Below are 13,681 nucleotides of genomic sequence, written 5' to 3'. Positions count from 1 at the left end.
AACCTGTAAAGGCATTTTCTAGAGAAGCGCTTTTCAGCTCTCTGTCACCCCTGGCCTCTTATCAACAGCTTGAAACATCTGCCTTCCATGGCTCTACAATATAGCAGAAATGCTCTCTGAAAGATGTTGTTTTTCTTTGCAAAAGTTGCAAAATGAAAGCCAACAGATCTGCGGGCATGATTGAGCAAACCACAAATATGATAAAGTCACCGAGGTCTCATGGGAAAAGACCAGACACCAGGCCACTGTGGAGGTGGGGAGGGACCAACAAGGCTTTCAAGCCCCAGGGCCCACAGGGAGACCCAAGCCTGGTGAATGAAAGTCACAGGAGTCAAATTCCTGCCACATGGCCTGAAGCTTTCAAGGGCTTTGATCTCTGCCACGGAGATGGTTGCTTTCAACCCCATTTTACAGAAAATAAAACTCAGTCCAGGAGACAATGCCTGGTATTTGTGAGGTTGTGCAGCAAGTGGGACCAAGACTTGAAATCAAGTTTTCTGAAAGCTTAGGGAACTTTCAAAACGTTGAATTGTCCCCTCCCCTGGCCAAGTCTCTGTGGGTCTGTAGGGGGTCTGCAGATCCTGACGTTCCCAAACTAGCAAGGGGTCTCCTTGGTGGTTACCTCCTAGGCGATACCATCACCAAACTCAGCCCTCAGGAGTGAGAGAGGGCGGGGGAGCCTGGTTTGTTTAAGTTCGACGCATCATCTCACCCAGCCGCATGTGCCTGTGTTTAGGAAAGTCTGCCAGGAGGATGAGTCTTAGCACTGAGACCGTCAGTCATTGGCTCCAAGACCGTGCCAAACTGTTTTTGCACATGCTGTTCCCACAGCTCATCCTATGACCCCAATCTACTCCCCACCCACCCCCCGCCGGCACAGGCAAGGCAGATTAGCTCCTGCTTCTCACTTAAGACTCAACTCCGGGGTCACTGCTTACTCACGCCTGCAGACCTGTTGGGCTCATTCACAACTGAATCACTAGTATCTGCCAAGTTGGTGCTCAATAAATATTTATGCAATCGATGGTTGGCTCTCCTCCTCCGCCTGAGATCAGAAGAGCTGTATAAAGAATACACGTGATGTTGGCTTCTTCATTATGGCCTGAAGCATGGCCTCTCAGGGAACAGAAACCTGGGTTCAATTTCTGACACTGCCCCTAGTTAGCTGTGTGAACTTGCACATGGCATGTAGCTTCTCTGGGCCCAAGTATAAGCATCTATAAGGTAGAGGAGAGCTGTAGGACTTGTCAGACATTGGTGAACAAGACCAGCAGGTCTACAGGCATGATTAAGCTTCAGAAGGCTTCCGGGAGGTAGCGACTCTTCGGCTGAGTCTTCACCAATGAGCTGGGATTAATCTGCCCGGCCTGGGCCAGGGGAGGGGCAGGTTAGGGTCCAGGGATAAACTGCTGAGTGAGGAATGAAGGAGGGAATAAACATGACCATGTTAGCTTTGTAGTGTAAAACAAAACAGTGTCAGCTACTATAATAATGATGATTCTGCTAAATGCCCCATAGATGCATTGTTTGAAGGGATTCTTAGAAGGCTGGCGTTAATAATGCGGAATGCAGTGAAGAAGACTCTTCTCTCTTTACCACATTATTTCAACCACCTCTGCCTTGAGATGAGGTCTAACTTTTAAAAATTCAAATAATGGCTAATGCTTGAGAAGAAGAGGGAAGAACCCTCTCCTAAATTTAAAACACACTGTAGGGACTTACAGTCAAGATGGGGGTATAGGTAAACACAGCTCGCTTCCTCACACAACCACAGCAAAAATTACAACTAAACTACAAAACAACTATCACCCAGAATCATCAGAAAACTGAGCTGTCTGGAAGTCCTACAATCAAGGAATTAAAGAAGTCACATTCATCCAGACAGATGGGAGGGGCAGAGACAGCGATGCAGAACCAGCGGTCCCACACTCATGTATGGTGGATAAAAATCGGGAGGGATACCTTGAGAGTGAGGGATCCCAGCCCCACACCAGACCACACAGCCTAGGGTGCCGGTGTCAGGGAGATAAGTCTGCATAACTTCTGGCTGTAAAAGCCAGTGGGAGGTGGCGCAGTGGAAGAAACTGCGGGATTCTCAGGCGTCTACTGTCAAAGGACATGCAACAGACTTAGGACTTACACAGACGTACTCCCTCTGGGCTCCAGCATGGGGGCAGCAGCTGAAAGGGCACCAGTGGCATGTGGGGAGAAACTAAGTGTTTGGCATCAGGGTGAGTACCAGAGGACAGCTTCCTCCAGAGGCCAGGCAGTGGTCATTGTCCCCTTTATGAGCCTTCCCCCACACAGAGCCACAGAGCAGCAACACCATATCAGAGACTCCATCAACCTGGTTCACATGGGTTGCCCCACCATGGGGCTCCACCCCATCCAACTTACCAGTGCGCTTTTCTACAATAGGCCATGCTACTGAGACAGGGAGTCAAAGCAGCTCTACCTAATACACAGAAACAAACACAGGGAAGCTGCCAAAATGATGAGACAAAGAAATATGACCCAAATGAAAGAACAGAACACAACTCCAGAAAAAGAACTGAACAAAATGGAGATACGCAATTTATCAGATATAGAGTACAAAACACTGGTTATTAAGATGCTCAAGGAACTTATTGGGTACTTCAACAGCATAAAAAAGACCCAGGCAGAAATGAAGGTTATACTAAGTGAAATAAATAAAAATTTACAGAGAATCAACAGTGGAGTGGATGAAGCCAAGAATCAAGTCAATGATTTGGAACATGAGGAAGAAAAAAACACTCAACATAACAACAAGAAGAAAAAAGAATCCAAAAAACAAGGACAGGCTATGGAGCCTCTGAGACAACTTCAAGCATACCAACATTCAAATCATAGGGGTACCAGAAGAAGAGAGAGAGCAAGAAATTGAAAACCTATTTGAAAAAATAATGAAAGAAAACTTCCCTCATTTGGTGCAGAAAATAGACATGCAAGTCCAGGAAGCACAGCCAGTCCCAAACAAGAGAGACCCAAAAAGGACCACACCAAGACATGTCATAATTGAAATGCCAAAGGTTCAAGATAAAGGGAAAAGCAGATCCTTACCTACAAAGTAGGTCCCATAAGACTTTGAGCTGATTTCTCAAAAGAAATTTTGCAGGCTAGAAGGGACTGGCAAAAAATATTCAAAGTGATGAAAAGCAAAGACCTACAACCAAGATTACTCTATCCAGCAAAGCTATCATTTAGAATGGAAGGGCAGATAATGTAAAGCTAAGAGTTCATCATCACCAAACCATTATCATATGAAATGTTAAAGGGACTTATTTAAGAAAAAGAAGAAGATCAAAACTATGAACATTAAAATGGCAATAAATTCACAACTATCAACAATAGAGCTAAAAAATAAACTAAGCAAACACCCAGAGCAGAAACAGGATTATAGATATGGAGATCATTTGGAGGGTTATCTGCTGGGAGGGAGTAGGGGGAGTATGGGTGGAAAGTTTCAGGGATTAAGAAGTACAGATTGGTAGGTACAGAACAGACAGGAGAATCTTAAGAACAGTATAGGAGATGGAGAAGCCAAAGAACTTAAATGCACGACCCATGGACAAGAACAAAGGGGGAAATTGCTGGAGGGAATGGGGGGGGTACCAGGTGGAGAGGGACAAAGGGGAACAAATTGGGACAACTGTAATAACAAAATAAAACATGTGAAAAAAATAAAATGAAACACGCTTTATTCAGCACATGCCTTGAACCATGGCCACTTGTTCCCACCTTATGGGGAGGAAGGCGCCAAGATGCCACCAATCAGATCTAGTGCATTAATGCTGACCAACTGTACAGATGTATGTGGTGATTCGTACTGATGACAATGACCCAGCTCAGATGCCATGGCTGCCATGGAGCACTATCTCCTCCAGAGCTCAGTCTTAGCTGAGTGACCTGGCCCCTGAATGTCCTAGAACTCACCAGCCTGCATTGCATCTGTTCATACTATTTGCCTTGCCAGCTGGACTAAGAGCTTCCTGAGGGCCGGAATCAGTGGTGTGCTGGTAAATGTTTAACTACCAATGCTCAAGAAGTATTTTTTAAACCCACCCTTATTTGTAGTGTTTTCCAATTTCCCTGGTATAACTATTCCCACCATGGCTAATTTCAAGCATGCAACATGAGGTACTAAACATGGGATTTCTGGAAACTCTTGTGCTAGCACATCAATAACTTCAAAAGCAGAGATAATAGTAAAGTGTAGTAAAAAATTAGGGCATAATCCCCTGGCTGGTATGGCTCAGCAGATTGAGCGCCAGCCTGCAAACCAAAGCATCGCCGGTTCAATTCCCAGTCAGGGCACATGCCTGGGTTGTTGGCCGGGTCCCCAGTTGGGGGTGTGCGAGAGGCAACCACACATTGATGTTTCCCTCCCTCTCTTTCTCCCTCCCTTCCCTCTCTCTAAAAATAAATAAATAAAATCTTAAAAAAGAAAAAATTTAGGGTATGATGAGTTTTGAATGGTTACTACCTTTGTCTTAATTATGACTTATTTAACTGTAAATTCATATAATTTAATGTTTAATGATGGTTGTATTTAACTGCCTCACAACCTTTCTGAATCTTTAACTAGGGAGCCAGTCCCAGCACACCACTGGTTGGCACTGAGCCTTATTCAACTTCAAACCCCAGTGGCGATTCAATGCTCAGTGAACAGTCACCACTAATAACCCAGCCAGAGCGTGATGCGTATGGACAAAATGACCTCTACTCATGGCAGCTCATATTCATCCTCTCCACAGACAACGGGGTCACTGCGACTAGGAGCCCTATTGTACAGATGAGGAGATTGAGGCTCAAAATGGATAAGAAACGTGCTCACGGTCACACAGAAGGCCAGTGGACAGTGCTGATGCAGCTGCCATGCTCTGTCTGCTTAGCAGTCCTGGCTGGTCCAGGCAGTGGCTCCCCAAAACGTCAGGGCAGTTCTGACCTCCAGCCCCATGTCAGCCAGACTCACTCAGTGAGACACCCCACCCATAGGACAGCAGCAAACCCCAAAGGCCAGGGTGCCTCTGCCTCTGCTCTTCCTCAGAAGCACAAAGGAGAACCTACAAATGAGCGAGGCCGAGCACAGATCAGAGTCGTACCCACAAACCACCCAGAAATTCCAGGAATGGAGTGGTGGATGGGAGGAGGCAAGAGGACTCCCCAGCAGGCCCGTCTTGGGCAGATCCCAGGACTAGGCAGCACCTCTCAGGAAGAGCGTCTGGGTCAGGACCAGACACCTGGGGGTGGGGTAGGGTGGCAGGCAATCTCGTCGGTTTTCCTTAAACCCTTCTCCACAGGATTAGGGCTGGACAGGGAGGAAACTGGCACCTTAGATTCCCCACAACCAAGGCCAGCAGTCCACTTGGCTTACAAGAAACACCCACCCCACGGCCCCTTTTTTCCTCCTGTGCCCTTGGCACAAATGTGTCGTTATGGGACATATATTGAACAAGCATACTACACAAAGTCATTCAATTTTTAAAATACTACACAGAAAATATACAAAATTCTTGACAAGAAGAGAAGAAAAATTCAACAATCTACTTTGTGCAAAAAAAAAGAACTAAAAACCAGGTGCATTCAATGCAAGCCAAGAGAATATATCAAAGAAGCCACTCTTAAGTGACTGGATAATAAATTGATATAAGCTTAGAATTCCCAGCACAGCCTGGCCAGTGTGGCTCAGTTGGTTGGAGCACCATCTCATATACCAAAAGGCTGCAGGTTCAATCCCCGGTCAGGACACATATCTAGGTTACAGGTTTGACTCCGATTAGGGCACATATGGGAGGCATTATGTTTCTTTCTCTTCCTTCCTCTCTCTCTCAAATCAATAAACATATCCTCAAGTGAGAATTTTTTTAATATTTTGAAAAAAATATCCAGCACAGAACTCTTTTCTTACAAATGTATGGATGTTTCCTCGGGAACAATGCTCTCAGCAAAGCTTTAGATGAACAGTAGGAAACTGCCATCTCCAATGGACAAGACATCAAGGACTGCCAGAAGGCATATGGAAAAGCAGGGACATTGGGTCAGATCTGGGTTCGAATCCTGACTCCACCACATAGAGCTGCACAGAAGGACCCTTTTTCCTCTCAGGGTCTCCAATTCTTAATGAGCACAAGGAAGCCCTGAACTTCTCCCAGGGCTGAAGGAGAGAAGATGTGAAGATTACAAAATTAGTGGTCCTAAAAAGCCCAGCAGCAGAGTTCTAGGACCTAGCGGTGCTTAACGGTATTTCTTCCCCTTGGCCTCCTGGGTGAATTCAACCATCCCAGATCATCTCCGCTCCAAGCTTCAGGGCTGGCAGCACCTGGACCTGCCTCCTGCTTGAATCGCATGCTTCACTGGTACTGGGTGGCATCTGTCAGGATGAGTTATGACCCCTGGTTTTGAACCAAGTTCAAAGACACCAGCTCAGAAATTCTACAGCACCCTGCTATAGGATCTCCACACTGCTTTGCAGATGAAAATCCCCAGGGCAAGTCCTTGAGTGGCCATGGAGGCCTTGGGATATGCAAGGGAACAAGACAGTCCACTCTTGGGGAGAGAGGGGACCTAGCAGCAACTAGATAAAGACAAAGGCATGAGGAAAGCAGCCCTGGGAACAGGATGGGGAATTTGAGCAGAAGTCAAGGTAGGGACCACTCTGGCCAGTGGAGTCCTGCTGAGATCGCAAGGAAAGGAGACTCGAGGCAGCGGGAACAGAAAGGACGAAGGCTTAGAGTGGGTCGCTGTCCCAGCATGACCCAGGACAGGTGCAAAGCCGGTGGAAAGAGGGAGAAATAGGGTCACAGAGGCAGGTAGGGAGAGGCGGTCAGGGGCCTTGAAAGCCATGAAAAGGAGTTATGATTTTACTCTAAATGCAAAAACAAGCATGGGGGTGGGAGGATGAAGTTGATGGTGATAGGGTCTGATTTATGTTTTGAAAGCCTGTCAGCATGCAACGAGTAGACCAAGCTCACAGACATAACACTGAACTAAAGAAGCCAGACTCCAGTGATTAAACATGCGTGGTGCTGTTTACGGAAAGTTCAAAACCAGGAAAAACCCATCTATGCTATTAGCAGTCCGGAAATGGTTACCCATTTGGGGTGGGGGATGGGAGAGACCCCAGGGCGACTGGTCAGGTCCTAGCATGCACATACGCACTTTGAAAAAGTTTAGCTGCCAGTACACAAAGGAGTATGCAGTTCCCTCTAGTATGTTAAACTTTAATAAAATGTTAAAAACAAAAAACAAAAAACCTTTGAAATCTCTCTGGCTTCTGTTTGAAGGATGGACCAGGAGAAGCATGAGTGGCTGCAAGGGGAACACCATTATGCAAGAGAAAATCCTCAAGGGCTCCCTGCGGGAGTCTCAGAACTAAGACAAGCCTGGAGCCTGGTCTCCAACAGCACTTCAAAGTGAACTTTCGGGTAGGAGCCCAGATAAAGCCCTGTGGCTGGCTGGAGCCTCCCACTTGGACCAGACACCGACTTTCCCAGACAGGGCCCAGTTCATCCCACGTCTGAGAGGGCACTTTGTCCAGCGATGCCAAAGCTGAAAATATCTCCAGTCCCAGGGAAGCCCAGGTCTTGAAGGTTTCTGGGAATAAAACAGCATTTTCAGCAGCCGGGTGCTTCTCCCTGGGAGAACACACTGGCTGTGTTGGGAGCCAGTTTGGGGCAGAAGGGAGAGAGGGGATGGTAGCAGATAATGCATATACATGCAGATGTATTTTAAATGTTATCCTGGAAGCAACTCATTTTTTCCAAGGGGATGTTTCGGGGTTACAAACAGATGTCCTTCACAAGCTCCTGGGCATAGAGGGACACTGAACATGCTCTGAAGGGAGATGCTGGAATCCTCAGGACACTTGCTCAGGCCCAGAGCAGGAGTGCCAACAGACTGAGCATTCTTCCGGAAGACAGACTTATAGACACGCCAACAACTTGTTCTCAAGCAGCTTCTGACCCTGGTGGTCATTTTAGCTCCTGAGCCACTCACTCCATTCTTGTCATGTGACTTCTCTCTGGTCACACCAGGCCCTGTAAGCAGAACCTTCTACACAGCTTCCCATGTACCCCCCACTCATGAGTCCCCCAACCCCATCTGTGTCAGGCCCCAGGGCAAGTCTTCACTGGCTTTCTAGGGCAGTAGGTCCCACATTTGAGTCTGTGCCAGAAAGTGCTGGGAGCCACATTAAAACAGATTGCCGGCCCCACTCTCATAGTTTCTGATTCAGGAAGTCTAGGGAGAGGCCTGAGAATCTGCATTTATAATGAGTTCCCAGGTGCTACTGTGCAGCGCCGCCCCTCCCTCCCGCCAAGTTTCAGTGAAACCCCACTTGGAGAAGCACTGCTCCAGATTGTAACGGTCTATTAAATTTCCTCATTCCCCACCTGAGCCCAGCATTTTCCAAACTTCAATCCTTGGCACATCCCTTCCCAGTTTTGTCCAGATTCACCGTCTACTTGTACTAGCATATATTTTGTACTTTTGTTCAATTTGGTCCAGTCTGAGGGTCCAAAACAAAGCACTTATAAGAGGCAACTTTCCATCACCATTAGCGGAGAACTGATCACTTCCACCTTGAACAGAAGCCGGAGTAGAATGAAACACAATGAAAACAGAACAAAGTAAGGACCTCCCAGTTGGGCCCTGAGGCTAGCCAGAGGCTTTGTTGCAGAAAGTGCTCTCTTTGCTGTAAAGGGAGACCGGCGCGGGTGTGGGAGAAACATTAGGGACTGACCATACCACCTGAAATGTTGGCCTTGCCCTAAGCAGATGGAGGGAGGAGCAGCTCCCTGAGCTTTGCTGCTGGGTCTGTGCTCACACCCAGTCACCTAGAAGACCAGCAGGGATGGACTCCCCACAATTTTGGGGACAATGTTCATTCCACAATGATCTGTTCTCAAGTGAAAACACCACGCTGTTACACCCCTATGTGCCGCAGCCCATAGCAGGGAACCCAAACTCAGAAGACCTCACCCCACCTGCACGGCAGACCCTTGCTGTCCCTGAATCTGACCCTTAAACTGCACACAGAACTTTCTTGCCTTTCTCCATGGATGCCAGGCCCCTTCCTACCTCCGGGCCTTTGCACACATGGTGCCTCCACTTGGTACACCCTCGCCAATACCCCACCCACTATCACCTTCCCTGCCAGAGAACACTGCCTCTTTGCTCTAGAAGAATTTCTCAGGCTCCTCTCAAACCAGTCTCAGCAGATGCCAGCTGGATGCCAGTAGCCACTCCTAGAGAGTTCCGGGTGGGTTCTGTCCAACCCAAAAGAAGTTGGGGCAGGGTCAATGCCAGGCCCACTTGACTGCAAGTGAAACAGAAGCTCACTTCTTTTTCCTGCTGGGATAGTGGCACTCTGCACTCATAATGGGGCACATTCCAGACATTCAAATTGAAAATGTGGGATTTCATAATTTATAATATTTTTTAAATGATGGTCCAGAAGTTGCATAATCCTCTTCTTCTCCCCTTGAATCTGTGGTTTCTGTCTAAGCTGACACAGCACTTGAGACAGCAGAGAAGATAAATCTCCTTCAGGCTGAACCATGAGAAACTGTCTGTCCTCACAGCCTTGAAAGGGGGGGTGTCTGCCTGTGAGTGCCCACAGTTGCACAGTCTTGGGTACAGAGCACAGCTCCCCCAGGGCAATGTCTCAGACAGGATTCTCTGCCAGTAGCTGCTGTGACCCTGGGTGGAATGCCAACACCTCCCCCCAAAACACCCTAATGCCAGATTTCCCTGCACGCATGGCAGAGGGCATTGGCCAGTTCTGAAATGAGATGACCTGACTTGGTGCTTCTTTAAGAAGGAAGTCAAGAAAAGAGGACATGGGTCCTCAGTAGGTTAATGTGACCTGGTAATTCTGCTCCTGGGTATAGACCCAAAACAATTGAAACTAGGCATTTAAATGAAACCGTGTACACAGAGGTGAATGGCAGCATTATTCACAATAGCCAAAATGTGGAAACATCCACACTTCCATCAATGGGAGAACAGATAAGCAAAACGTGGTCCATCCATACAACAGATTACTGAACCACAAAAAGGAATGAAGCACGAACACACACTACGTGGATGAACCTTGAAAACATCATACCAGATGAAAGAAGCCAAGGCCACATGTGTATGATTCCACTTATATGAAACATCAAGAATAGTAAATCCATAGAGACGGAAGATAGATTAGTAGTTGCCAGAAGCTGGGGAGGAGAAAAAGGGGAGTGACTCCTTATAATGGGTATGAGTCTCCTTTGGGGATGATGAAAATGTTCTGGAATTAGATAGTGGTGATGTTTGCACAACATTGCAAATGTGCTCAATGTCACTGAACTGTACACTTTTAAATGGATAAAGTGGTCAATTTTATGTGTATGCATATTTTACAAAATAAAACCTTTTCTTTTCTTTTCTTTTCAAGGAAAAAAAAGTGGGGGCATGGCTGGCCCTACCAAACACCCAGCCCTCCCTGTTCCAGAACAAAGCATGCTCCACTGAGGACTTTATGAGGGACTCTGGATCCCCATCCCGGGAAGGTCTGAGAATCTATTCAGCTCAATGAACTGAAGATGAAACAAAATGATGCCTGTGTTGTAGTTTCCTTTCTTGACAAGCCATCAGTCCCTTTGAGTGATGCTGGGTTTGCACATCTGGGACTGATCAAAAACCAGTGAGTTTGCAAAAGAAAAAAGAAAGAAAAAGTCTCCTAGGTCAGGAGCAAGCAGACACAGAGGCACCTCCCATACATAGTAAATTACACTGGTGACAGAGAAAAGAAATGTTCCAGCTCCCGCAAGGCCAGAGAGGTCAGTGCTGGGGGTCCTGCCTCTAAAAGCCATTTTTCAAATGCAAACAGCCAACGTGGGGTCTTTGAGGGAGATGAAACGTGGGGTCTCTCAGAGGCCTCGTGCTCTTCTGCGGGGGCTCCATTCCTGCCCCCAGCCAGCCAGCTCTTCTCTACGATCTGGAAGCAGGACTTTGGGAGCCAGCATTGATCTGGGTCCTGGGGCATGGCTCTCTGCATTGATACCAGTACCTGCTGGCAGACTGGAGCCCAAGCCCCCATGTCAGTGCATCCCCTTTCCAGATCTACTCCTAATTCAGGCCAGGACCTAGATCCCATGTGGTATAAGAAGCCTTGACAAGCCTCTTTAATGACAATTAAGTGGCTCGCCATTGCACGAGCACTTTCTTCCAGGATCTGGGACAGGACCCAGCCAGAATGGCAGCTCTCCCCTGCCTTGGCTGTGTCATGCTGGGTGCATACCTTCATCACTCCAAGCCTCAAATTTCCGCCTTATAAAAAGAAGGGCAGGCCAGAGCCCATCACATAAAAAAAGTCAGTGAGTGTAAAACCCTGGGCATGGCTGGCCCATAGTAAGTGCCGGTTAAATGTCAGGCTGGTATGATTATAAATGTTATTATTACTAGCCCAACATCTACATCTTAAGAGACTGTAAAAATGAAACTGACCCTCTTTATTCTCCTCCCAGGGTACATGGTCGAGGACTTGGGATCAACTCTGCCGATAGCGATTTTACCTGTAGCCCCTCTCAGACAAAACAACACCTTGTGTGAAGGTCACGTCCAGAGGTGGAGTTAGTGGTTGTGCAGAGAGTTGTCTGAAGGACTCAGTGGTTAAATCTAGGATCTGCCGCCAGACAGACCTGGGGGTGACAGCATGGCATGCCAGCTAGGGGACCTTGACATGCACTTCACCTCTTTGAAATGGGGATTGAGAGGCCTGCTGCCCAGGTGTGTTTTAGGGATAATAATGCAGGTAAAATAAATGGCACAGGGCCTTATACCTGCCACACCAGCAGCACAGCTCCCACAATTTCTGCTCCTCCCGCATGTGGAAACAGCTGGATCAGAAGCAGAAAAAAGCAGGTGCACAAAATACAAAGAGCCCTTGGAAGGTTCCTTCTCAGTCTATTTGGGGGAGGGGACCCACCCTTCATCTTTTTCTGAAGGGTGCTGGTCTCTCCACTGTCAGATTCTAGACCCTAGATGCCCTGACCCAGCGGGGTATAGTAGCTCACCCTAATCTGTGGGAATAAGTGGCCCAAATACTCAAGGTGAAAACTCACAAACCTACTCTAGGTTGCAAGGCAAGCTGGGCATTTGCACAGACCCTCTGCTGCTTCTCTTGACCAGTAACTCACCATTTGGCTAAAAGATGCCCAATTCAAGTTAGACTTCAATCAGTAAGCACCAGCTAAGCCCTTTCTGGACTGTCCACCATCCTAGCATGTGGCAAGGGAGGCTCTGGGTCTGCCCCACATGAGGGCAGCCCATCTCCCCAGGACTGCAGAACCAAGCCCTCAGCTCCCAGCACAATTCTGTCCGCACAAGGAGTTTATGCAGATGTCCACTCTGGTTAAAGATACCCAGGAACATGTTCCTGAGCCTGCAAGAACTCTGGGGCCCCAGGCCCAGACACATCCACCATCATCTGAAGTTTTGGAGACAGATAGACCTGCGTTTCAACCCGGGCTCTGTCTAGACAACTCACTTCACCTCTCTAACCTCCCAGTGCCTTCATCTGAAATATGGGAAGAGGAAGACTACCTTGCAGGTTTTTTACAAATGAAACATAAAGGGGTGTGTGGTCCTGTACACTGCAGAGCAAAATGCACACGCCATCCACATCTGGGTAGACACATTCAAACTCATGCCACATCCACACTATTAGCTCTCCACTGACTGGCGACTGCTGTGTACATAGGAACACAACAGATGCTAGAGAACTGCACAGGAAGGCAAGAGTACACAGCCTCCAGGAGCAGGCATCTGCAGTCAGACTGGCTTTAAGTCCTGGCTGCCTCCCTTCCTGGCTGTGGTCTTGAGCAACAGACTTGCCCTCGATGAGCCCCCGTTTCTCCAGCTGTGAACCGGCTAGCGGCTGAGCTCTGCTGGAGATGCAGGTAGGGGCTCAGTTTGGTGCTTGCACACAGTAAGCCTTAAGAGCTGTTATCTGCCCCGGTTACTTCATCTCCTCGGAGATTACGGGACTGGATCAAAACTCGGAGAGAGTAAAGGGATCTAAGTCACACTTACAGGGCTCAAAATCACCAGCTCGGTGGCGTCTCCCGCGTTGTGCAGCAGCGGCAGCGGTGGCAGGGGCAGCGCGGGCTCAGCGGCACAGGACGGTCGCAGGACACAGGAGAACCGGGCTGCCCAAGGAAGCAGTGGATCCGGGGGCTCGGGGCGCCTCTTCTTGTACGCTGCCCCTTAGACGGAGGCCACGCCCCCCCTGGGGCCGGCAGAGCTGATAGGGCCGCGCAGTCGAGGCCCCAGTTCTGCCCCGCCCCTCCCAGGCTCGCCCCGCCCCGCCCCGCGAGCCCCGCAAGCGGCCAGGACCAGCCGCATCCCACGAACTCGATCTGAGAAGAAGACGCGCTCAGTTTCCTCACTGTGACCATAAAAGTATCAGTTCCACTGAGCGCATACTAGGCACCCGGCACGGTGCCAAGCACTTTCCACCAGGGGTTTGCAAATTTACCAAATCCCGTCTCCATGAGCTTCAGCTGGAAATGGGAATAGGGAGGTGTCCTCCCGGGATCTTAGGAAATAAAATCAGGAGGGGCGTGGGCTCCGTAAACTGTGACACAGAATACGCACTTGCTAACTTTATTCTCATCCTCTGCAC

The 13,681-nt window shown here is 48.4% G+C and overlaps 1 protein-coding gene across 1 annotated transcript in view; it reads right to left on the bottom strand.

Moving 5' to 3' along the window:
• Positions 1-13,208, bottom strand: part of CRISPLD2 (cysteine rich secretory protein LCCL domain containing 2) — a 62,982-nt gene extending 49,774 nt beyond the window's left edge. The window contains exon 1 of the mRNA XM_090259846.1: positions 13,090-13,208. The gene's annotated coding sequence lies outside the window, so the exon portion shown is untranslated. The remainder of the gene's footprint in view (positions 1-13,089) is intronic.
• Between the last annotated feature and the right edge of the window lie 473 nt (positions 13,209-13,681).

Source organism: Furipterus horrens, unplaced genomic scaffold, assembly GCF_987537825.1.
Source record: "Furipterus horrens unplaced genomic scaffold, mFurHor1.1.pri manual_scaffold_13, whole genome shotgun sequence".
Classification (NCBI taxonomy): Eukaryota; Metazoa; Chordata; class Mammalia; order Chiroptera; family Furipteridae; genus Furipterus; species Furipterus horrens.
This window is presented reverse-complemented; position numbering and strand designations above follow the sequence as displayed.